Below are 24965 nucleotides of genomic sequence, written 5' to 3'. Positions count from 1 at the left end.
AGATATTCATGTGGTGGTTATGCACTGCTAGAGAAATCACTCCAAAAATAATCTACCATAGTATCGACGTTCCACAAGAATCTTGATCTCGCAATTACATTCCTTTTTATCTGCCAACGAGGATTTTCACACCTACAACCAAAAGAAAATTTGAATTAATTATATTGAAAATATACAAAAAGGTAATTAAAAATAATTATTAGAGTCTATTAATGTGGATCCAAGGACGATGGGTGAAATCTGGATCCTAGATTTGGCATTCCACCACTCCACAATGAGCAGATTCGAAATTTCCTTGGGTGATTTTCTGGAGATCAGAAATGGATTGGAATTGCAATTTTCTTGGCGTAATATCTATTGAATTTAGTCAAGGATCGGGGCATTCAATGACGTGAAAGTAGATCCTGAGGGCATGAATGTGTTGTTAACATATCTTCTAAATTCAATGGAATTCAAGAGTGGCAATTCAAGTTGTTTATGGAAATACTAGAGTTGGAATCAGATTGATTATCACAATCTTTGTGATTGTGACAACAAATTCATTTTGATTTGCACAACAACGAGAACACTCCACAAAATCCATTGAACATGAAACAAACCCATACCACCCTGAGGTTTCAGAAGGATTACACATTCCACCGGTCGTTTGGAATTCATAAAGTCGCGCCTGGAGAGGGTCAATGACTATGCAACCAAACCTTCCATCCAATGGTGTGACTTTCTGTGTCTTTGTAACATTCCAGTAGGCATGAGCATGAATGAGGCTGCAGTATATGATGCATTGCTACGTATCCATTGTTGCAAAAACCTGTCGCTACTTTGACACCTAAATATTAGAGAGAAAGAATGTATATCGAGGAAATAAAAACGAACAAACACGATGCCAACAAGACAAGTATCACTACATTTTTGAGCGAGAAAGAGGCATTCCGCTGTCAAAATTTAATCTCAGAGGAAGACCATTGATTTACTCTTCAAAGAAGCCATAGGCCTTGATGAAGTAGTGGAGACTAAATGACTAGCGTTGGATGTTTGTCTATATGTAGTTAAAAATTGGAATTCCTCTTTTTTGAATTTTGGATTTTACGCTAAAATTGCAATCGATTTTCTTTGAGATATTTTTTAGGACAGTTCTATTCAAATCAATGCTAGAAACAAATTTTTTCACTTATCTTTGGCGTGATCTCTTCCTTAGTCTGGGAACAGATTCTTGATTTTCCTCATTGGCCAATTTGAATTCTAAATATATCACTCAATTGAATCAGATCTTTGCATGAATGCTGGACTAGGCAATCAAGATCCCAATAAAGGTAGGTTAAGGTGCGATAAAAAACGTTCTAAGAGGGTTAAAGAGGATTCCCTAGTTCGTTGGCATAAAGCAACAGATCCTAGCAAGCACTAGCATGAGCTCATTGATGCCAACAAGCATGCAACCAATTACCAATCAATCTCTCTATATGCAGGCCTTGCATTTAACAGAGAGACATGAATGTTTTATATATGTCATTATAAAAAACAAAATCTCATCAGAGAGAAATATCATCTATGGAATCTCTCTTCCTGCCTGCAGTGGATACGGATTTGTAATTAGGAGAAAACCTAGCTAGAATGTGAGGTCGCTTCACTCTCTTTGTCTGAAAATATGGTTGCAGGTACAAAGAAGTAATGTATGTGGCCCATGGGCTGCTACAGTGCACAAATCCTCTCTGTTTGCTCTACCCCCTATCTCTCATGGCTATCTTTTCTCATCTATGGAACAAAATTCTCTTGAAAGAATGGAATGCCTCTTCCTTCTAGTGGTTCGGTTATAACACAACTTGATAGCCTACTAGTGGTTAAGTTTGACTACATCAACTCTTAACTCGAGTTAAAAAATAGCCTCTTCTAGAGTATTTTACATCACAAACACGTGGCTAGCCCCTTTTCCATGAATAACGGGGGCTGACACGGCATCCTCCCGAACTATAGGTGTGAAAACAGGAAGGTCAACTTCTGAGTGACATAACTTTTGGATGTAGACTTTGATTGACACACTTATTGCATCATTGGAAATGTATTTGTGTTTAGAATAGCATGAAAAGGTGTTGCATTAAATCATGAAATTTATACCCCCAAAAATTGTCATTTGACGCCTAAAAATCTCTTGGAAGATTTCAGACCCCGTTTTGCCAAACTAGGTCCCGCCAGTAAAAATGGTCTCGTGAGTTGATTCCTCCACTTTTTCCACTCTAAATGCATCAATATGGATGAAAAACAATATAATGATCCAATTCAGATCAGTTCAATAGTGAGGTTCTTCATATCCTGAATTTCTTCAATGGCAGAGACTTTGGAATCGAACTTTGGGGCTAAAGATCTTAGAATTTTCTCAACAACCATTGAATATTTTACTTCATCACCATGATTTCTCATTTGAGTTAACGTTCTCATCTACCCTAAGGAAAAAACTTGCAATAATTTCATCATTATGCATTCTTAGAGTCTCATATTGAATTTTAAATGTTTGAAGTTTAATGCTCTTTACCTTTGTGTCACCTTCATAGCTCTGGATAATCTTTTCCCATATAGATTTTGCGGTATTCAACTGCATAACCTTTAGAAATTTTGATTCTGCCAAGCTTCCTAAGACAGCATTGAATGCCTTTGAATTGGTCTCATATCGTTTCTTCCCTACATCATCTATGGAGATGGAGGATGGATATTGATAGCCTCCTTCAACAATTACTCAAACATCAGCTTCAAGTGACTGCAAATATGCTCTCATTTTGATTTTCCAGAAAATAAACTTAGTTCCACTAAACAAGGGTGGCGGATAGAAGATACTCCCTCTTGATTTCTCATATTGATGGATATCCCTTTAAGCAGTCAAGCTTCTTCTGAGGGACCTGCTATGATACCAATAATACTGAGAGGGGGGATGAATCAATATTTTACACACTTCAATTTTTCAATTTCTTATTCTAATTTATGTATGCTACTGTCATTAAGAAAACTAGCGTATGTACACAGATGTGATTAATGTAGCCCACATATATCCAGATAACTAATTTATCATTAATTTAATCATATGTTCATCTTTAATCTGTGCATCATTACTTTATTATTCATCAACTAAATAGTAACCAAGAGCAGTAAGAAGCAGATAGACCATCAATACAACAATAAACATATCAACACACATGAACACTAGGATTTTAGTTGGAAACCAAATGTGGGAGAAAACTAGCATTGTCGTCGTCTCTACCTTCTTATTTTATTATAAAGGAAAACATCTTACAATCTTGTACTTCCATAGAATCTAACTAGTACGCAAGCACCCACCTGCAGAAGGTTACAACCTTCTCTCATTTCCAACACCTACTGGAAGGGATCTACACCCCCTTTCTAAAGACTGCTACCCTCAGATCCTTGTGGACCACTTTTCTGAATGTTTCAAATTGGATCCATGTGTCAAAAAATCATTAGACCAACTTGTAGGCCACTTGGATCCATATCAACCATAAACCAAAACAAATTGAAGTATTGAATCTGAGACATTATCACACTGTAAATCAACTAAAAGTCTGAAGTATCAAGACACCGAATGCAAAACCCAACAAAAAAAGATAAATATCAAATTAGGTATGCCACTATACTGAATAAAACATGTGTATATACATGCTTTATCTGTATAATACATGCATAAAAGTATCAGAATACTGAACACTGAAATGAATAATTACTGAGTCATTCACAGATCATTTCTCCGGCTACATATCATAGGACCAATCATAAATTTCTGAACCAATTACAGATCATATACTTCTATGCCATTAAACTTGAATAGTTCAACCAAGTCACTTTAATCATAAAAAAGACATCATAATCATACATCATCAAGTAAACCAATCATCAACTGTAAACATCAATCATCAGATCTGTAAACATCTATTAGTATATCAAACCCTAGGTAATGTATGTGACCTTCATAAGAAATATATGTGTATGTACATGCTTACCATGCACAACACCCACGCATTGATATGCACATACTGAAAGAATTATTTCACATAATATATACATGACCCTTCATAGGTGGATCAACATATGTATGCGACAATTCCCAAACATACTTGCGTATTGATCTGAAAACTTTCGTTGCAAACATAGTTTCACTTTCTAAAACCTTGACTACAGACTTCTGAATAAATTGTTTAGATCATAGTATCACAGTTTCATCAATATTAAACATTTGCAGCAAGTGAATAAACTAAGCAAACATGTCAATATGTTTCATATCTCAGTCTTCTCCTTGCTCGCTGGTGCACACATGTTTGAAATCAAATCATTCATAGAAACACAATACTTTCACACATAACACTTTGATCTCCACCTCCTTATATAGATTTAACCTTAGCCAATACCTTAGGCAAATCCCTTAGTAATTCCATTGGTATTCTTTGATAGGATCATATAACCATTGATGCACTCATTACTATGGACCAATACCATGGTAAAGATCCCTGGTATTCAAGTTACCATGGTGCGGATTATGTACGCGATTTTTCTTCACAATACCCACGTATGTACGTGACCCTTTTGCATAGTATCCACATATGCTTTTCCAAACTTCATACTCAACATCCATCTGTCTCAGATCTGTCATGTCTCTGTTCATTATTTTCGTAGCATCTATTCCAGCCTAGATAGTAATCCTGTTGAAATTGATATCAAGTAGGTTTTCATCAAGGACAACACATAAGCCATAATGCCAACACACATAACCAAAATATTAACCATGAAAGAATAGCCATCAGAGAAACATAATAATAGGTACAAATTCTTAGAGAGTACAATAAAAAAATAGCTCTTATTAACATACACAAAAGCCAACCAAGTCAAGGAGTTCCAAATACCACCCAACCATATATTGAGTTGAACCAAATCTTTCTTTCAGCCAATCACCCTCGTGCCATATTCTAAGCATAAATCTAGGATCTCATGGGATAAATAAAGACATAATCAACCAAGGAAATCTAAATATTAAACCACCTCCACCCTTGAACTATCACAATCTTTCCAAAACCAGCCAAGAGATCACAAAACTAAAACAAGCTTGGGTGCCTTAGAATTTATTCAGATACCTTAAGGAATTTTCCTGTCACTACCAACCTATCGAAGGATTCTGAGAGAAAACCATCTCCACCCCCAACCCTTGGGAATTATCTTGATACCACCTCACCTGGTTCCAAAACCTTCCGACAATCCAAAGCTCAACTAAGAAATGAATCCCATCACACCATGGTTATCCAGGAAATGGAAAGGCACGGCTGAAACCACTATTAAACCTGACAAAGCTCATGTCAATGAAAACAAATGAACTAAATACACAAATCCATGTACTATGAATTCACACCTCAACTAGGAAATCACATGTGCAATCTGTTACCTGCAAAATCTTCCTATTGAAGTTGTTGATCCAACCTTCTCCTTACTTTCCTTGCTTTTCCTTTGCTTTCCTTTTTCCTTCCTTTTCTTGATTGATTGCTTTATGCTCTTGGTTCTCTCTCTCTCTCTCTCTCTCAAACTAATTCCAAAACCAAAACTAACAAAATTTGTGAACTGGTTCTTTGAAGCCTTTTTATTATTCATGTCTCCATTTTCTTCATTTTCCTTAATTTTCCTTCTAATTTCCTTAGAATGCAGATATGTGTTCCTTCACCTTCCTTTTCCCCTATTTTCCTTTATTTCTCATAAATAAATTCCAAGTAATTCCTCTTTTCCTTTTCCAATTCATTTATCAATTTCCATAGCCATCAATAAACCGAAATTGATGCCCACTATAGTGTTTTTCCCAACATTTAGCTTGGCATATGTGTCCCGTGACCTTGGTCTTATTTTAACTTTATTACATGAAATTTTGACCTGGGGTTGTTACAAACCCCTCCCTCTTAGTGGAACACTGTCCTCGATGTTCTGTGACACCTATGACCAACAAACCGCTGAAACAAAATTAACTGCCTATGGAGCTTTTTAACATAGCTCGATACAATATTTACAATGAAAACAACTACAAACCATGACCAACATGAAAAATATGACAATCATACTTCTTATTTGAGCTTTATAACATAACTCATCATGATATCTACAACCATACACATATGTACATACATATACCAAAAATCATTTGCTTGACCCATCAAATAAGTAAGGATACAAAGCTCGCACCTAATCAACCATCTCCCAGGTAGCTTTATAAGACCCAAAGTGATTCCACTGCACTTTAACTTGTTTATTACTCAGTTTGGGAGCATGAGTTATTTTCACTGCAATATGCTTTGTGGTTCTCACTATAATTATCCTTATGATTCCACCTACAATATAGACTAGTTAATCACATGATCAACATCCTGGACATATCTCTTAAGCAATGAAACATGGAAAAAATAATTTACTTTCACTGTTGGAGGTATTAAAATTTAGTAGGCCACTATTCTAATCCTCTTAAGGATCTCAAAAGGCCCACAATACCAAGGTGCCAACTTGGCACATGACCCAATCCTTAAGGAGCTCCTCTTGGGCTTGATGCTCAATTACACATGCTCCCAAAACTGAAACTCCTTGAACACCATGTGTGTTGAAAATGCAACAAGATGATGGAGCTTAGTGAAAAGAAGTCGCCTTCATTAAGTGGGCCCGCAGGCTATTTTTGGCGCAAAGTCTATTTTTAGACTATGTCTATTTTTAGACATATGGATCATGGTCTATGAGTTGCAGTATGTTATTTGTGGATGATTGGTCATGTTGGTAAAAATAGATGGACTTCTATTTTTAGACATATGGGCAGGTTTCTATTTTTAGACTGCCAGGCTAAAAATAGAACAGTCGAATATTATTGTCTCATAATAATATTTGGACTATAAACATTATCTTATCCTCTTGGAGCACTTCAGTTTGAGCTACAGATGTGGCACATGCAGCTGTCAGAAGGAAATACGCTTTCTTTGTGGGTTAGTTGAGCTATTGTATGCAGGACTTCAGTTAGAACTCATGTGGTTGAGTTTCGGTGGAGTTGATTGTGGAGTTGATGGATTTGTGTTCAGTTTGACTTGGTTGAACTAGTTGTATTTTAGTCTAACTAAAGAATACACTAGTGATGAGTTGTGTGAATTAAATATTAATTAATTCACTAATTATTAACTCATAAAGAAACTAAAGAATACATTAGTTAACTCAGTGCATGGACAGTTCAACAGAGACAGGTGTTAGAGGTAAGTGAAAGGGTGAGTTGTGACTATCAGTTGTGCATGAGATTTGCACATGCATGGATTGAGTAATGCCAATGAGGATTGCGCAGTGTGGGCCAATATCAAGGCAATTGTAGCTTGTGCTCACGTGATTCTCTTGTAGGATTGTGCAGTGGAGGCAGGCAAAGCAGCGGAGGAGATTTGAACCTGTGACTTGTTCGGATCTGAGCTAGTTTTGTGTGTAACAGGTGGAGATAGTACTAAGTACTTGTGAGGAGTATTGTACTATGTATTGTTACATGTTCTCAATCATTATAATATACAGATAGTGTGGGGTTTTCAGCTGTATGCTTTCCCTAGGTTACATACTGTGTTAATGTGCGCATGCGATTGATGTTTCATTGTTTTTAATGCTGCTAAATTGATGATCAACGTAGAGGAGGTTATGTATTATGCATGTATTCCGCAATAGTGTATATAATCGGAATAATCTCTGTGAATAAGTGTTTATTATTCAAAATTTCTACAATGTGTTGATCTGCATAAATCTTCTTCCTGTCTTGCGTTGCCTTCAAATTCCTGTTAATAACTTGCATTTCATGTTCCATCTCTGCCAACATATTTGGTCCAATCAATACCCTATTCACTAGATCACTCTAATCTTATGGGAGTATTACAACTCCACCCCTAACGAACCTCAAATGCGCTCATCTTCATGGATTCTTGATACCCATTATTATATGCAAACTCTACGAAAGATACTCCTCCCACCTTCGTTGTTGATGCATGACATACATCCTCAACATGTCCTCAAGAATTGTGTTGACCCTCTATGTCTGTCCATCTATCTGCATATGATAATTTTCACTAAAAGCTAACTTTGTCCCAAAACCTTTAAACAAATCTTTCCAAAACCTGGAAGTGAACTTGGCATCTCTGTCTAATATAATCTTCTTAAGAATTCCATGCAATCTCACTATCTCCTTAATGAATACCTGAGCCACTTCACTAGCTGAAATAGTAGACTTTACCGCAATGAAATGATCTACCTTACTTAACCTTTCAAACACAACCATGATGGAATCATGTTGCTTCAATGTCCTTGGAAAACCTGTAATTAAGTCCATGGAAATGACCTCCCATTTCCACTCTAAAATCAAAATCAGCTGTAATAAACCACATGGATTCTTACACTCTACTTTTGACTCTTGACAATCAAAACATATAGCAACAAACTCATCCACCTCTTTCTTCAATTTTAGCCAATGGTAGAACTTATTAATAGTTTTCAATGTCTTTTGATATCCCGGGTGACCTGAATATGAATTGAAATTAAACTCCCTCAAGATAAGGTTCTTGACCTCACTGTCATCTCATACATAAATCATATTCCTAAATCTAACCAAGCCATCTGATGTGAGATGACACTCCTCTTCCCTATTACCTTCACCCTATTTCTATAACTTGTGCTTTAACTGTTGGTACTTGTCATCATGTTATCTTGCTTGAAAGATCTGCGACTGCAAGTATATTTCGTAAGAACTCACTGCTACAATGTGATTCACCTGCACTATTCTACTGAGAGCATCTGCAACCCTATTCTCCTTTCCCTTGATGTACTTGATCTTGAAATCAAACTCATTGAGAGTAGCCAACCATCTAGTTTCATCACATTTAGATTAGGTTGGTAAAACAAATACCTCAGTCCACTATGATCACTCATTAAAATAAACCTCCTACCGAGAAGATAATGTCTCCACATATTCAACGCATGAATTATAGCTTCAAAATCCAGATCACGCGTTACAAAGTTTTGCTCATGCTCATTCAACTACTTTGACTCATAGCATACCAACTATCCTTCCTACATTAGGAATCCACCAAGTCCTCTCTTGCAAGAATCTATACATACCATGAACTATTTATCTATATTTTCAATCTTTAAGACTAGAGCATTTGTAAGCAAATTTTTCAACTACTCAAAACTAGTTGCACACTCAGTCCATTCAAACTTCTTTCCTTTTCATTGCAAATATGTAATAGGATAGGAAATATGTGACAAGTTCCTAATGAACCACATGTAATAACTTGCTAGTTGCATGAATGATCTAACCTCATCCACATTCCTAGAAGTTGTGCACTCCATGATAGCTATGATCTTTTTTGGGTCAACTGTTATACCTTCCTTGGAAACAAAATGCCCCAAGTCATGAACTTTTGTCTGAAAGAAACTGCACTTGCTAAGCTTGGCATACAACTGATGCTCTCTCAACAATATTAACATTGTTGTGAGGTGTTCTTCATGCTCTTCCTCATTCTTAGAATATATCAAAATATCATCAATGAACATTATCACAAACTTGTCGAGATAAGGACACAACACATTATTCATCAAACACATGAAATTAGTTGGAGCATTAGTAATACCAAATGGAACCACTACAAACTCATAATACCCATACCTAGAATGCGGTCTTGTAGATGTCCTCTTCTTTGATGCATACCTAATGACATCTTGATCTCAATTCAATCTTTACGAACATTGTCACTCCCTTCAACTGATTAAACAATTCATCAATCAGCAGCAATGGGTACCTATTCTTAATAGTCACCTTGTTCAATTGCTTGCAATCAATACAACACCCAAGAGTACCATCCTTTTTCTTCACAAACAACACTGGTGCACCCCATCGTGACACACTTGGCCTTATGCATCCCTTATCAATAATTTCCTTAAGCTGCAACTTCAATTCCACTAATTATGGAGTCCTCATCCTATAAGGTGCCTTTGATGCTGATGTCGCTCGTAGAACCAACTCAGTAGAGAAATCCACTTCCCTATGAGGCAAAATTTTTGAAATATTTGTCTGTAATAGATCCTAAAGTTGTTGCAAAATATGATACCTCTTCAAGACCTCAGCATCCTAGAATTGTCACTGGAGACATGCACTACAAACAATATACACCCTTTCCTGCAACTGCGCTTAGCCTTCATAGTGGTAATCATTCTAACTGATATAGGCTTCTTCTTTCCCCTGTAATATTCTCTTCTCTCCATCATCATCCAAGCACTCAATAGCCTTCTCATAAAAATATACCTTGATCCTGTGAAGGTACTACCAATCCATACCCAAAAGAATATTATCCAAACCCAAAGGAAGTACATTTAGGTGTGTTGATGTAGGCATACCATTCAGCTAAAATGTACAATCTCTCACCCAATGATGAAATCTTTTCTTGGTCCCTATAGCCAATTGCACCAACCAAGACTTTGCATGCACTTCTTTACTCAAGCCACACTTATCCACCAAATCAGGATTAACGTAACTATAATTAGATCAGGATCAATCAAAATGGAAACAACTCTCTCATAGAGCTTACCTTCCATCTCAATAATGGACGCCCGATGATCTGCTTGTTTATTATCAAATGCTGCATAAATTTGAGGAATTCCCTAACCAACATCCCCAACTATCTGTGCCTCATGAGCACTATAGATCTGAGGTCTGTCACCCTAGTACAACTGCACATTCTTCTTGCAATAATCTTTGCCACATATTTAACATTGCAATAGTTTTCTACCACTACCTTTATTCTTCTGCTCTCCAGGATGAGATCAATCTCCCTTCTCAACCGTGTTAAACTTCTTGTTAGGAGCCACATTTTATTTCTCACCTACATCTTGAGGTCTTTCCTGCTTTGGAGGCCATTTTCCTTCTTGTCAATTCCTTTATAGTCACGCTTAGGCTCATTCTTGCGCTTCGATTGTTCATAATAGTGCTTTGAATTCTCGATGAATTCCTCTAATGACCAAGGCTCATCATACTCAATCCAATCCTTGAATGATAATGGTAGTCCATTGAGGAATATTTGAACCTTTACCTTCTCATCTTTGAGGTAAGACACATGCCTCAACAACTTTAGAAAAATTTTCATGTACTCATCAACTTTCATAGATCCCATATTAAGCTCATAGAACTCCTTGGCCTTTCCATAATAATATCTCTCTAACAAGTACTTCTTCATAAAGATTCTTTTGAACCCATGCCAACTCAACTCCATTATCCTGATGCCTCTGACACGTGTCACATATTCCCACCAAATATCTTCGTTTCCTTGAGACTGTAAATAGCTATATTGACCTTCATGTTCTTTGTATAATCAAGCCACCCGAAGAACTTATCCATCCCAAGCAACCATGATTCTACATCCTTTGGTTTCTTTAGCTCTCCCTCAAATGTAGGAGGCTCAGCTTTCTTGAAATCATCTGGCAAGTATCCCCTCTCACTCCTCCTATCAGGATGACTACAATGATGACCATGATGTCTATCCAAACTAGAACTAGAATAGAACCCATAACCACAACCTCTCCTGTCAGGTGTATCCAACCATATTCCACCTCTAACTGTGTCATCCCTATTTGACATGTGCTCTCCATGAAACCTGCTACCATACGCCCCATTATTCCTTTTCTCCTTTCCATAATTGATACGTGGTTGTCCCTATCTCTACAAACCTGAAGGATGACCACATTGACCTTGACTTTCTTTTCCTGATCCCTGGAAAGTATTTCCTATGACTAAATTATCCTATCATTATCCACCTTACAACTTCTAATCTCTACCTTCAAACTTCTTAGTGTATATGTTATATCATGAGAGTACTCATCTCCATGTTTCTCGGTTGATCTATAAGGAGAGTCATGTGGAATGTAATCCACCATTTTTGTTGTGATCTTTTATCTTCTTCTTCCTGAAAACATATCATGTTAGATAAACAAAATATAAACATAATCAAACATAAGGCTCAATGACATTCATGGGAGGCTATCTCGTCTGCAAAAATCACTCTAGATCTCTCTCTCTCTCTCTCTCTCTCTCTCTCTCTCTATATATATATATATATATATATATATATATATATATAACATCAACATATCAATCATCATAATATACCAACATTATCAACCTCAACATGATGAAAAAATACAACAATGACCATCACGAGAAATAACCAACATGCATGATTGCTTAGCACATAGACAATTAACCATGCATGCATAACAATCACACCTTTCTCATCCAGTTTGTTATCACAAAACCTAACCTTGATAGGCTGCTGATCAAGAAGACCTTGGGTAATTGTTTCAAACCAACTTTTGGCTGAGGCTTAGCCTCCCCAACCTGAGAGGGTTCTCTCACTAGGTTAAAGATTTTAGTAAAATATTAGATGGCTAACTCTATGAAACAAATAAAGAAGCGTGAATGGTTGAAACACATTCAATAAACATCCATTGGGCTTATGGAGTCAGAAAATGTTTAGTATGACAACAATATTAGCTTAACATGGAAGTCAAGGCATCAATAGTTCAATATATCAGTAACACATATGAACATGTAGGAAACACAGTCTACAAATGCATGAAGGAAGTTAGAGCATTGCCATTGAGTACTAAGTAACATACATTCATACCACTGCAAATGAGGAAATGAGGATAATCATAAAACAAGCAAGCATTGAACTCTATTATGAATCCTGAGTAGTAAAGCCAAACTCTATATTACATAAAAAACATAGTCTTCTACAATGACACAATATGAGTGTTTTTTTTCAAAAATTTCCAATCCTTAGTGCATTACATCTCTTGTCATATATAGAGTTCATTACAAGCTTGGATTCCTTCCTCCAGCATGAGGGGAATTCGAATTTCACTTGACCTTAAACCTACTGATCCTTAAACAAACTATTAATTACAACTAGATGTTAACTAATAGTCCTAGAGACCTAATACAACTAGGAGTGTAACTCCTTATTATGTTGGAAACAACCTTGACTATGAAAATAAACTCGTTCTTTGACAACTGTCCCTCTTCATCTTTGGCTTAAGTGATGACTTTAAACTCCATGCTGGCCTTTGATTGCTTGTCCTTTAACTGTTCCTGGATATTAGGAAACTGCCCCTGTATTACTGCTTTGGTCTGCAAGGAGGTTCCTCGAAGTCTGCTAACCATATTGTCTCCTTTAATCACATGTGATGCATTGAATTAATCCACAGATCCTGCTCATATACCCGTGTTAAGACAAAAACCTCTTGAATACTGCCTGAAGCATGACAAACTGTCTGAGCTACGAAATGACTGCTATTTTCGTAGCTCAGGGTTTGGAGTTTCTATATGTTTCTCATTCCTTGAATTTGCCTTTTATTAAGGTTCAAAACTTTATAAGGTGACCTTTTTGTGTCTCTGCAACAGCATACTTTCATAATGGTTCCCCCTTTCATTTCAATATTGATCCATAAAAACAAAACTGGCAGTTTCAGCAGTTTCGCAGTGCGCTACGAAACTGCTGTGTGAGTCAAAAAACACACAGTTTTTGTCTTTCTTGGGATTTTTTAATAGCTTCTCCATATGATAATGAGCCAAAAAAAACTGACATTGTCCATCCAAAAACAATCTTCAATCTTCAAAAAGTAAGTTTCTCATCAAAATTGTGTCAAAAATTCTTTACATACTGTCAGGTTTATTTATGCTAAGGTTGTTCTTCAGGTTCATTCAATTGAATCTTCAAATCTTCAATTTGTCTTTTCATCATCCGGATTTTAGTTCTTAATTTTCCATTGATCCTTCTGACATATCTCGCCTCTTTTATTGTAGGGACGGTCCAAGTGAAATATTGAGCATGACTACTCACTATTTCATACCATGGAAATTTTCCATCTTCCCAACTGGCTTTTACTCTTTTGAAATTTGCTTTTTCAACTGCATGTTTTCTTGCCCTTTTCTTGAGTTGGGCAATCTCAAGATTGGCAGACATCAATTTCTTTTTGACCTCCTCAAAGCTACATTCTTCTTCTTGAGTGATAACTGCCTTGCTTCTGTCATCTTTGTGCAGTAGTGATGATTGTACTAATGGAACCACAGGCTCTTCATGGAATTCTGCTACCTCCTCTGTCTCACTTGCTTCTGCCTCTGACTCTTGTAACCTTCTTAAATGTCTAGTCACATGTCTTCTTGGCTTGAAGACAAACTATGAGACGTGGTCATCAAATTGAAACTTTTTAGAAGATTTAACTCTTTTTGTTTTGTTCTTGCCTGCTTCAAGTAAATCTGCTTGGACTAGAGGGGTCTCTTCTATGTCGATAGCCTGGAGGAGATCATTCAAACTTCCCTTTGAAGCTGGGCTTTCATCAACAATCACTGTCTTCCCCTTTTCCTTGGCTAATTGACTTCTGGTTACTCTTCTTTGGATAGTTTTATCAACAGATTGCTCTTGTACCACTTCCTTGATATGAACTTTCTTCTTCTGTGACTGTTGAGGGGCATATTGAACTATTAGTGGTGTCATAGGCTCCTTTACCTGCTTTCTGGCTTTCAATTTCACAAACCTACTTGATCTTGCTTCCTCCTGATGACTTACTACTGGTGAAGATATTTCCTTAGCCTTAGGGCTAAGTCCTATTTCAGTTCTAAAGCCTGTCATAAACAAGAAAGCAGACCATTCTCTTCCAATCTTCTAAAGCTCATGTAAAACAATTAACTTGATCAACCCATGATGGAACAATGAGGTTTCACAAGCTTCTTTCTTCAATTGAACCTTATCAGACATTTTGCCTAAGCTATGAACTGATAAAAAAGGTAAGTCTAGAGATATTTTTCCAGTGAAATGCAATAGAAGCTTAAAATGGTAAGAGTACACCTTATGGTATCTCCCTTCACAGGTAAAATATCTTTGGATGCATGACAACAAGTTTGGATATGAATCTTTTACATAGCTTCTGGGCACTGATTTGGTTAAGTCCGAGCCTATGAATTCTGGCTTCAGAAATTCTTGGCAGGGTGCCATTTCAAATTTGAAGTTCTTGAACCATCTCTCCTGGCCTCTAGGAATCTTTGTGACTGTAGATATAACCTCAGGAGAAACTTATATTTCTAGCACTCTAACCCTTGAATTCAAACCGGTGAAATTAAAGGCAAAGTCCTTGGTTACTTGAATGTGACCACCCTGAAGTTTTTCACAGAATCTCTAGCAGCCCACCTGTTTGAATGCATGTTCAACCTCTCTGTTCCTCGTGAGAACATCTGAACCTTTAGGCTCAGCCCTAAGACACCAGCATGATCTATGATTTTTCCTTTCTTTAGACATTTCTGAGAGACCCCTGCAAGGAGACTTGAAAGAACCTGCACTGTCTTAGTTTGAAAATGGAGAACTGCCTCGCTTGAGATTTCAAAGAATTCTGGTGAATGCCGTCCCTGAGCTTGCCAATTTGTCTTCTTATGCATGAAAGGAACACGGAAAATACCAAGATCAACTCACCTCACCTTATCTTTTTTTTTGAAATTTGAACAGAGTTCATACAATACTCCTAACGAATCTAATGATGAGAATGAATGGTTGCATGTGATAAGAAAGGTTCATGGACTGACACATGGTGATGAAACATTAACGGATTTTGATGGATTAGACAGCTAGACAAGATCTGACACGAATCCCCAATTTCGTAGTGCAGCCAGTACAAATTCTGGGTTTTGTTCTACAAAATCTCCTAACTACAAATCCCTGATTTCATAGCGCAATAGTGTATTTTCTGAGTTTTGCGCTACGAAAACTCCTAGTTGATTTCGTAGCGCATGTCAATTTTGAATTAGCCTTAACACATGACACCTATGAATCAATGTGGGATTAATGATAGGTAAAACGAGATTGTTGACATTATTTGACAATGGGTACAAGACTCCACTCTATGTTTTAGACTCAAACAAAACAATAAAAATGACTTGACCAAGACTAACATAAAACCTTGGAACCATACCAGTTGTCCAAATTTATTTATTATTTTTTACAGTGATAACACAGTCCAAGTGTTTGAACCTAGAAGCTCTAATACCAATCTATAACATGCCACCCCACATTTACCTACTTTTACAATCCCTCTGAGTAAATTTGACTTGACTTGCCTCTATGACATGACCCGACCTCCTAGTTCTAGTTAAGGAAGTGGGGCGTACAATTGAGACTTACTAACCTTCCTCAGGAACCACAGATCACTCAGAGGTTGAAAAACCACCCCATGTGACCAATCCTTGAGCTTGAACTTATTCTATCTTACCTAGACCTAATAATCACACCCTTCACATTGCTTACCTGCGGTTGTGAGTTTCCAACCACACTCACAAGCCTTGCTCCATGCAGTTATGACCTCATCTCCTTAGTTATGTGCATGCGGTACTAAGATATGAGCCACTTTTCTAGGCTAGTCTCCAAACCAATGACTAGAACCTCCTACGACTTTCCAAAATCATATTTCTAATAATTACAATGTTAACCATTCAAACTTCCATCCAAAGCTTTACCTATACTAACTAGAACACACTAGACATTTTGTCAAACATATGGTAAACAATTGAGTTATAGGTCATGAATGCATATTTGAGTGTAAGTAGCTGAAACCACACTTGTTATCCCATGCACTCATCAACCATTTATTAACTTATCAAAGAAAATAAGATCCATAGCTAGAGAACATCGTAAATCAAGTTTACAACCAACATAACTAGAATATTAATTGTTAGGTCCCTATAATACTAATGTATTCCCTCATTGTTATTGTTAGTATACCCCCCTTATTGTTATTGTTGTGCCCATGTAGTCCCCATATTGTTATTATTATGCCCCATAGAAGCCCACTATTGTTATTGTTGTGCCCTTACATTATTATTGTTATGTCAACTCTGACTATATTGTGACCCCTTAAACCCCTATATGTAGAAAGGGGGGTTTTTTCATTTTAAATTCATTTGTGTAATGTAAAGGAGGTTGCCCCCTCGAAGAGGATAATTTTGAATTCGTTGATCTATCTCTTATTCTATTTTGTGTGTTGGTTTCACAACATTTATACAGAAGCATCCAAAACTACTCAAGCATTGAGGACAACACATTTTTGAAGGAGAGGGGCATGTTAGGTCCCTATAATACTAGTGTATTCTCTTATTGTTATTGTTAGTATAGCCCCCTTATTGTTATTGATGTGCCCTTACATTATTAGTATTATGTTGGCTCTGATTATACTGTGACCCCTTACACTCCTATTTATAAAAAGGAGGTTTTTTCATTTGAATCATCCAAGAATTGTTCATTTGTGTAATGCAAAGGAGGTTTCCCACTCGAAGAGGCTAATTTTGAAGTTGTTGATCTATATCTTCTTCTATTTTGTGAGCTGGTTGCATAACATTAACCATGATAGAACAACCATCAAAGAAACAAAATAATAGGTACAATTTTCATAGATGATAATAGAAAATATCTCTTATTAACATATGCAAAAACCAACCATGTCAAAGACTTCCACATACTACCTAACCATAGATTGATTTGAACTAAATATTTATTTTAGCCAATCACCCTCGTGCCATATTCCAAGCATGAATGTGGGATCCCATGGGATAAACCAAGACATAATAAACCAAGGGAATCCATAGGTTAAACCACCTCCACCCTTAAACTACCGCGATCTCGCCAAAACCTGCCATGAGATCAGAAAACCAAAAGTAAATTGGATGCCTCAAAATTTTTCACCATACCTTGAGGAAGTTTCCTGTGTCTACCCACCTATCGAGGGCTTCACAAAGAAAACCATCTCCACCATTAACCCTTGGGAATTTTATTGAGACCACCTCACTTGGTTCCAAAAACTTTCAGAAATTAACCAAGAAATGAATCCCATAACACCATGGCTATCTAGGAAACAACAAGGCAAGGTTTAAACCACTGTCAAACCCAGAAAAATCCATGCCAATGACTGCAAATGAACCAAATACACAAGTTCATGTACCACACATTCACAAATCAGCTAGGAAATGACACGTACAACCTATTACTTGCAAAATATTCCTACTGAAGTTGTTGATCTAATCTTCTCCTTGCTTTCCTAGCTTTCCCTTTGCTTTCCTTTTTCCTTCCTTTGTTTGCTTTCTCCTCTTGGTGCTTTCTCTCTCTCAAACTAATTCCAAAACCAAAATTGACAAAAGTTGTGAACTAGTTCTCTAAATCATTTTTATTATTGATGTCTCATTTTTCTTCGTTTTCCTTAATTTTCCTTCTAATTTCCTTAGCATGCAAATTTGTGTCCCTTCACATTCATTTTCTCCTATTTTCCTTTATTTCTCATAAATAAATGTCAATTAATGCCTCTTTTCCTTTGCCAATGTATCTTCAAATTTCCATAGCCATTAATAAACTAAAAGTGATTCCCACTATAGTGATTTTTCAAACTTTCAAATTGGAATATGTGTCCCATGACCTTGGTCTTATTTTTCCTTTCTTAACCTTTATTAAATGAACTTTTAACCTGAGGTTGTTACAATTTACAAATTAGAAGTCTCTTCATATTTATACATGACCTAAGAGACCTTTGAAATGTGTGGGGAACATGCCTTCTCACATAGAATGAAGTACATCCTCGTTAAATTTGGGTGGATAATAACTCATCCTCATTAAATTTATGTTGTGCATGAATACTCCAAATTGGATTGATTTTATAAGGTTAAAAGCAGGGATTGTGTGTCTTAAATAAATGCACACTAGGAGCTGTAATTAATTGGTAGTGTAACAATGATAATTCCATCCTAAAGATACACACATTATCTACAACATGTCATATTAATTATCCGAAAAGAAATTTTAGTCACTAAAATCCAAGTCCGCCAATGTAGCAATTCATCATATTTGTCAATTTTTAAGTTGAGATAAATGTGCATTCCCGGGCCAAAAAAATTACACTCTTGGTAATGCAATTTGAAATGGGGCATGATTGGACAATACCTAACCTTAAGATATAATCTTGCATCATGCCTGACAAATATCCTACATAACTATGTTTCCCACTTATACACAACTATCACATAAGGCAAGTTGAAGCAAAACTTAGAATGTTATATGAAATTTGAAGTATAAATATTTAAGCTCAAAGTAAAAACATTACAATGTAAAAAAGAGTAAAATAATTAAGTAAACAATCTAAAATTTGAATCAATCAGATTGGCCAATAAATGAAGCATGGGCATGCAATTTAGTGAAACAAGGCAATTTTAGCCTACTACACAAAAATGCACATCTGACTTTCATTTCAAGGTCAAATTGAATGTGTTAGGTCCCTATAATATTAATGTAGCCCAAATATTGTTATTTTTCTACCCCATAGAAACCCTCTATTGTTATTGTTGTGCCCTTACATTATTATTGTTATGTAGGCCCTAGATATATTATGGTCCCTTAGACTCCTATATATACCAAGGAGGTCTTGTCATTTTAATCATCCAAGAATTGTCCATTTATCTAATGTACAAGGAGGTTTCCCCCTCAAAGAGGCTTATTTTGTAGTCGTTCATCTATATTTTCTTCTGTTTTGTGATCTAGTTACATAACATTTGGTATAAGAGCTCTTGATCCTAGGTTTTTGTTGCTTCAAATAGGTCATCTTAGAATTTTCACTATAATTTTTTTCTACGAATCTTTAAAAACTTAAATTTTGACCACGTGAAGACGAACATTGTTGAAATTGTTGTAAAAATTTCAAATCTTGGTTCACTATATTTTCTAAGATATGTTTCGAAGGAGTTAGGTTTTCTGTATGCTCAAGAATTCAGTCTCAAACAGGTGACCTAGGGAAAATCATCATAACTTTCACTTTGAGCAACGAATTTGAATTTTGTAAAAATTTCCTGAAATTTCGTGGATGGCAGTTTCTTGAGGATAAATTTAAGGGTCAAAGGTAAAAAAAATGACGTGTAAAAAGTTAGTACAAATTATCTATACTGAAATAGTCCATAATTAGGTCATCGTGGGATATTTGGTATCACGTTATCTTGAAAAATCCTATTTTAGTATAATTTGTGAAGTTGGAAAGATGACACAGAAAGACACCTCCAAACAAAGTTTCAGACCTTGGGAGGCAAAAATTATAGAAATGCAATAGCTTCAAGATCAAGCTGAAAAAAGAAAGAAAAAAATATTTGTATTTTTAAAATTTACATAACTTTTGTTTAAAAAATAAGTCTGAAGTGATTCAAAGGGCATAGTAAAGCATAGTTATAAGCATTTGGTTTCAATATTCCTCACAACAAAAAATGGATAATCAGAGTAATCTCTACTATGATGCATGAAGAAGAGGAAGAAATGCAACATGATATATCAAAATTATGAGACCAAGTGCAACAAATTTCACTCTTGGAAAGAGTAACCAAAAATGAATTGGAAGCGATGATGAATGTTAAGATGGATGGTTTAGAAGTAAAAATAAAAAAGGGACATGGAAGGTTTAAAGGATGGTTTAAAATCAGACGTAGAAGCAATAATGAATGTCAAAATGGAAGGTTTGAAGGAAGGTTTGCAAATTTTCTATAAGAAATGCTTCCTAGTGGTGACAAGGTATTCAAGAAAATAAGGGTGAGGACAAAAGGAATATGAATTATGATTTTAGGACTCCAACATGTTAAATTATGAAACTATGGTCAAATTCCACTTTGGAAACCTCATTTGATGGAGATAATATCACTCAAATCATATGAAAAGAAGTGTGTTTTTGAATTAAAACCCACTCATGTATAAATTATCAAGGTTGGCTTCAACATCATGTAGGCTCATGAAGCCCAAATGACATCTCTTTTCACCCTGACCAATTCATATAAATACAAGAGACCTCAAACCTCATTTGGCACTTCGTTACCTCACATCACATCTTATCTCTCACATTCCTATTGGTTTGTACATCTCAAATTAGAAGTATTTTTCTAATAGATGTGAAGGATAGGTGGTTGTTTATGATTGGGCCAAGTTGCAGGAAAATTACAGGATTGTCGCAAGCGATGACTAGGGTGATGTTGACCTCATTTGAGTGTGTTTTTCAGTGGAAAATTTTGATTTTTGCAGTCCGCATTGAAGTAAACAAAAATCAAGTAATTCTAAGTAGTTTGACTGATGTTGACTTTTAGGATTGACCGTAGAAAATTTCAGATTATGACAACAAAATTCCTCTCTTTTGAACGAGTTTGACTGAGGTTTTGAGGATTTTTTTGGGAAGATTTTGACCAGCATTTGAGGGCGAGTTTGACTGAAGTAGACTGAGCTCCTAAAGGACTGTGTTGACCATTGATTGTAGACTGTTTAAGGTTGACTATGTTGTTGTTGACTTGGGCGAATTACAGGAAGGTCCAGGTTGACCATTGTTGATATTGTATTGTTTCTCAAAGGCAGTTCTTGGTTGTGAAACTGTGCTGAGAAACCAACTCGACCAAACTTTAGGTTCAAGTTGGCCCTCGAACCAGAGGGGGCTCCCTTAATATTACAAGGCTTTTAAATGTTGTTCACTGTCACTGGACAATAGCCTATGAAGCACAATGGCCAAATCTATGATTTGTATAGGTGGTTGTTGATGAGTGTCCAATCTATGATCAGAAATAAATCCCTCTCTCGCTGATTTTTGATTGAAATGCCAACGTCTGTGATATTCCCACTTAGCATTTTGCTAAGTGAAATATTAGTTTTGACCATTTTTGTTTATGGCGTGGATGCACTTAGGAAATGTGGGTTTAGAGGTCCCACACATGATTTTTGGCTTAGAACACACCCAAAAATTAGAGCTAGAGGAAATATTGCAGCTTTAGTGGAGTTTGGGGGCCACCTCATGATAATTCTGGCCCATATGAGAAGTACGCTCTCATTGGAGCAGATTTGGTGTGGGAAGTTTGAGCTGGGCCCACAGGGGCATTTTGGGAGGCATCTTGACAAAAGGAGGAAGAGGCACTCAATTTCTCATTCATTCATCATTTGCAAAAATGTCTTTTGACAAGAGCACGCTTGAGTTGAAGCCAAGTCTGCATGTGTTGTTTAGCACACAAGTGTCTCCCAGAAGAGATCTCAACCCTTGCTTTGAGTGCCAACCCAAGGAGGGAGTTTTACCTTTGTCATTTTGTACAAGAAGTAGCAAGCCTGATTTCAGGGAGAGATACAGCTACAACAGTGCTAGGATTGTTCACTTCAGGGTGGAGGCACTCTGGGAGGTGGAGGAGTGAAGAGTGGTTGAGGCTGAAACTTGGGGAGAAGGCTGAGGAAGTATTTTAGTGAGGATTGAAGCTATTTTGGAGGCCATTTGAAGTAGGATTTATAGGCAGGTTGAATCACCCAACAGTTGAGCCTTTGACGGGAAATAGGGCCAAATTTATGAAGTCAACCATTGGCCAAATCCTTCGTGGGTTATTTTTGGTATTTGGTGGAGAGGTCAGGATTAATTTCCCAGAATTTTCTAAGCATTGAAGAGGGCGCTAGAAATAGTTATATTCAGCTAGCAACGTATTTGTAGGCATCTTCAACGTGGTAGTAGATTGGAGAGGGGTGAATTATTTATCATTTAGGGCTTTCCTAGCTTGCCTTGAGCAAGCCCGGGTGCATTCCTTCCAGCACCATATTGTACACATTTTTTTTTTATCAATAAAAGAGCTTAGCAGCGCAGTTTTTGGTGCATGTTCATGGTCTGATTGTGTGTTTATTGTTTTATGGATTTTTTTCTATGTTTGATTTGTATGTTTACTATAAATCTTCCTTAAGAATATTACAATGGTATTTGAGCTCATAGACTTGGCATAGCCTGTGGGAGTAGCACAATCTATGACATTGGAGGATAGGCAAAACATGACATACTGAAGGCAAAGGTATAGAAGCAGAGAGAGGCAGTTTCATATTACCCCTGACTCTGTGAAAACCGAGCCTGAGGTTGTAGAAGTAAACATGGGGGAAAATGAGGGAGACAAAAGGAGTGAGGAAAATGAGTTTTCCCATCTTTTTTTGAAGTTAGTGCAAGACTTGTCCATGAATATTGAAGGATTGGGCCAGCGGAATGACAATGACAACAGGGGTATGGGATTCCAAAGGGATTTCCAATTTGGAGAAGGGTATGGCACTTCGTAGCACCACAAATTCCTTAATCCAACATACCATTGATTCCAAACACAAACCCTAGGTATACCATTCCCACATTCCTAACATTGGAGCTGGTGGGCAACGAAAGTAGGAGGATGCACCTTATGGGAACTATTTCTTGGAGTATCAGTCCTATGGACCTGATTTTGAGAAGGTCATTACTTTCAAGGATTTCTACCAATTTAAGGGAAACAATAGTCCAAAGAGACGGAGTGGAGGAGGCTACATGTAGGGGATAGAGTTGTAGCGCACTATGGGGAGGTTGTTTCTCACAACTTTCTATGGCTCTTCCAAGAGCTCGACCAAGTCGTGGGTCAAAAATCTGGGTGTCTATTTCCAGTTGAATCAAGTGATGGAGGGAGAGGCAATCAAGATTTCCACATTGCATCTGGAGGGGGAAGCCCATGATTGGTGGTTCCATGGGCTGGCCACATTGGGACATGTAGGAGTGACCACTTATGATGATTTCACCAAGAGGGTGTTGGAGCGGTTTGAGAGGAAATATCTTGAGGAGTACTTTGGGGAGCTGACAAGGCTCAAGAAGACCGAGAGTGTTGAAGCATACATTTGAGAGTTTCTAAGGTTGTTTGTGATGGTGTTGTATTTTTTAGAGACTAGGATGATCCACATGTTTGTGTAAGGGCTAGCATAGACATTACGTGGGTTAGTGAGGTCCAATAGGCCCACTACATTATAGGATGCAATAGGGAGAGCCTGAGACTTATAGGGTGCCCTACCTACGGCTCGAGCACAACTACCCCTCAGATAGGGTTTCCAGAAGAGGGGAAAAGACATCAGGGCTCCACCACTAAGGGGAAATCAAGGTCGTGGGCAGCTGTACTAGGAGAATCATAGATATCTTAGGAGGAGGAAATTGTGTTTCACCTGTCAGGAGCCGTGGGCACCAGGGCACAAATGTGCAGTGGGAAAAGCCCATATATTGAGGTCTTCTCTGACAACGATGTAGAGGATGAGACATATTTTGATATGGGTGGAGATGAAAGCACAACACCTTAGGAGGGAGTGGCACCATCACCACCACCAGGGGGAGTTTCCTTTGCACCTTCTAGAGGGGTCCTTCCATCACTGCTTGGGGTACCAACGTTTTTGACCCTGATGATTAGAGGCACTATTAAGGGGTAGTGTGTACTAGTTCTGGTGGACAGTGGGGCTACCTGAAATTTCTTTGATGCTCAGTCGGTTTATAGGAGGGGTATCACAACTGAGGAGTTTAAGGGATTCTCAATTCTTTTGCCTGGGGATAGGACCATGTAGTGCACATGCTACATGCCATCTTTGACAATGACCATGGGGAACTACTCCATGACATATCACTTCTTTGTAGTAGACGTATCGGACACCAATGTGGTGTTAGGAGTCTAGTGGCTCTATTCACTTGGTAGAGTCATGACTAATTGGAGAAAGTAGAGATGTAATTTGTAGGGCCAGATAGCAAGCCAATTTTTTTTAATGGGGAATGCACTTATACCCACCATACACTGTTTCGGCCCACAAGCTGGAGGTTGATTTGAGACATGGGGACACTGAGTGGGTTGTGGAGTTGAGGATCTCAAATATTGGGGGAAAGCCCAAGCCACCACATTTGGAGGTACAGGCTATTCTGGATAGCTACCCAATAGTGTTTGGAGACATACCACCGGGTCAACCTCGGGACTGGGGGTTGGATCATACTATTGAGTTGGAGCTAGGAGTACAAGTCATAATAACCACTCCTTACAGACATCCCAAAGCATATCAATATGAGAT

The sequence above is a fragment of the Pinus tabuliformis genome, chromosome 5_2 (genome assembly GCF_031772625.1).
Source record: "Pinus tabuliformis cultivar Carrire ecotype Pingquan chromosome 5_2, CPIR1, whole genome shotgun sequence".
NCBI classification, from domain to species: Eukaryota; Viridiplantae; Streptophyta; class Pinopsida; order Pinales; family Pinaceae; genus Pinus; species Pinus tabuliformis.
Note: the sequence above shows the minus strand (reverse complement) of the source record.